We start from the raw sequence: 2,776 nt of genomic DNA on the forward strand, positions 1-2,776 counted from the left end.
CGGTCCTTTTTTATTGTATTTATCAAATGCATTTTCCCAAAATCTCATACTTAAATTTTTTGAAATAATAAACTAAACCTGTGGCGAATACCAACCGCATGAGATTAACGCTTTAATTTTTTAATATGTACATACACGATTAAAAAGTTGTACAAGAGACACAGTATAGGCTTGAGAATTGGGGATGAATCGTGATGACGCAATTTCCGATACGTTCGCAAGACAAAATGCATAATCGGCCACGGTCTATTTCTCTCGTGTTTTTGTGCATACATACGTTCTATTTACGTAATAACATTTATTACTATGGATATACATTTTACCGCTTAAAAGTTTAGCACGTATCATTTGTGTTTGATGAAAAAAAAGCTTCAAAGTTTGCATTTCTTATAAGAAATTTGCAATTAATGAAGAAAACTTACGTACACCATATTTTCAATCACTTCAATCCTATTATTCAGATATAGATTAATTAAACAAACTGTGTTTCGTGCGTTGTTTAACTGTTTTAATAATTTGATACCTCAATTACTTCTAATAGCAATTTTCTTAATTCGGCTGTTATTTTCCCTTCTATTATAATTTTCTATATATTTGATTTATCCTAAATTGAAAAACACACAATCACTGGCTATAAAATGGGCATAAAATATGTGTTATGAAATATAACGTTTGGTTATCAAGTATAATACAGTTAAGTGTGTTCTTCAATACTTTATACTCATGAAAAATTGGGGGATCAAATAATTATTCACATATTATTTCTGATATTATTGGATCTTCAAAAATTTGATATGTGGTTCATGCGTTACTGTCTTCACAAAATTTATTTTACATCATAGCAAACAGCACTCTGAATGATCATTTTCCGAACCATATAGCTAATACTATACATATATTATGTTACATCATATAGAAATAGAATTTTAATACACCATTGGATCTTTTCTTTTATTGATGCATCCAATTCTGATTTTTCTTAACTGATCTGAATAGTCTGTCGCGCCATACGTTCCAAAATATCGTTTCGCGACACAATGCATTAGTTCTCGTGCAAAGTAACTTTAAGGTATGTCTAGGTATGTCTAATGTGTATCATGTATGAATTGCAACGCACACGTGTCAACATGTGAAAGAGGTCTTATTAGAGTGTCATTGCATTCGGGTATTTGGTCCAGTATCTGAATAGTTCCCTTCGATATTCCTGCGCATTGTCTTTCCTCTTGCTCCTCGGCTCCCTTTCGCTGATTCCCCAACGAACCGTGTACCGTGTGCTCGCTTCGATCTCCTTTCTCTATCCTACCCTCTCTCTATTCACGCCGCACCTTGCGTATATACGGTTAGGTATGAGTATGTGGTACCCACCACGGTCGAGACTTCTACTTGGTCGAGCGTGATCGAAATTGATCGGCACGCGGCACAAAAGAGAGTACCGACCGGCCGATGGTCGACCCAAGTGTCGATAGATAAAAGAGTTAATTATAAAGAGGCCGGGCATCAAAATCCGATACGTAGTTGTAAACGGCGAACGACGACCAATGAAGCCTTAGAGAATCCACTATCGTACTGGTTCGCTCGATCGCGAAAACTCCGCATACACGTTAAATATTCCGTATACATGCACGTGTATACAAGCAATGGTTTATCGGACAGGGAAAGATCGATATTTAGCGGCACAGATGAGTTAGGGTTAGGATGGGGAGACGCTCGATTTCATACGGTATTAATATAAAAAAAAAAGTGGACGCGAGAGTTTTATCCCGGTACAAGTTTATCTGGGAATCGACGTTCGACATGTACGTATCTGGGAACCTGTGCGTAGGTACCACGATATACAACGACAATATTGTACTTTATTGAGAAGGGTTTAGGCAGAATAGCGACCTTTCCGGTTCGTGAACTGCAAGCTGAGCATTATTCCTCTCAGAGCTTCTTTTTAGAGTGCACATGAAAAAATTGAAAACCATTGTGATCTGACAAGTAGTGCAAATAAATAAACTCCTTCGTACGAATTTATGCATATCATCGATATCAATAAGAATAGATGCACATCAGCGATAGCAATAAAATTAACATAATGAGTTTGTTAATATAATATATAGCACATAATGCTAATGACAATTTTACATTATAGTTGATGTTTGTAAAGTGTTCTTCTAAGTAACGAAATCTAATATCTGTACTTACAAATTTTCACAAATTGTAAGAATGTTATTTTTACATTTTCTCTCATTGCTTTTAGGATTAGAGCATTAAGTATCTATACAATCCCGTTAAAGCTAGTGAGTTATCTAATCAAGTATTCTTTTGATTAATATTTCCCACGAGCGTGCCAGGATGACTATTTTATTGACCCGAGATTTCAAGCTGATTGCCTCTAAACGGTTAATGGATTACGTCCGGAAGCACTCGGAAAGTTTGTACGTTTTATTGCAAAACGCGAGATCGTGCGACCGTCCGTTGTGCCGGGTGTTCGAAATTAAGCCCGCGGACAAAGTTTTACCTGTTGCTGGGTACCCGGCATAGCAATCACGGATATTGAGGGCGACGCGACCCCGGTTACGGGTCCGCGCGATTTCCTCGACCTTAATACGTCAACTGACGATTTTATCAGATTCTCAAAGTCGGCAGCATGGAACCACCGCATTGTTCAAGTTAATAAAGAGACAAAAGTGCTCGAATAAGCCATGCGCAGATAACGGGATAACGCAATGTAACTTTGCGATGTTAAATTGAACGTTTCACTTTGTACTAGCTATTCTTGAAAATTAATATG

This window comes from Ceratina calcarata, unplaced genomic scaffold, assembly GCF_001652005.2.
Source record: "Ceratina calcarata isolate Rehan_Ccalc_2016 unplaced genomic scaffold, ASM165200v1 scaffold579.2, whole genome shotgun sequence".
NCBI lineage: Eukaryota > Metazoa > Arthropoda > Insecta > Hymenoptera > Apidae > Ceratina > Ceratina calcarata.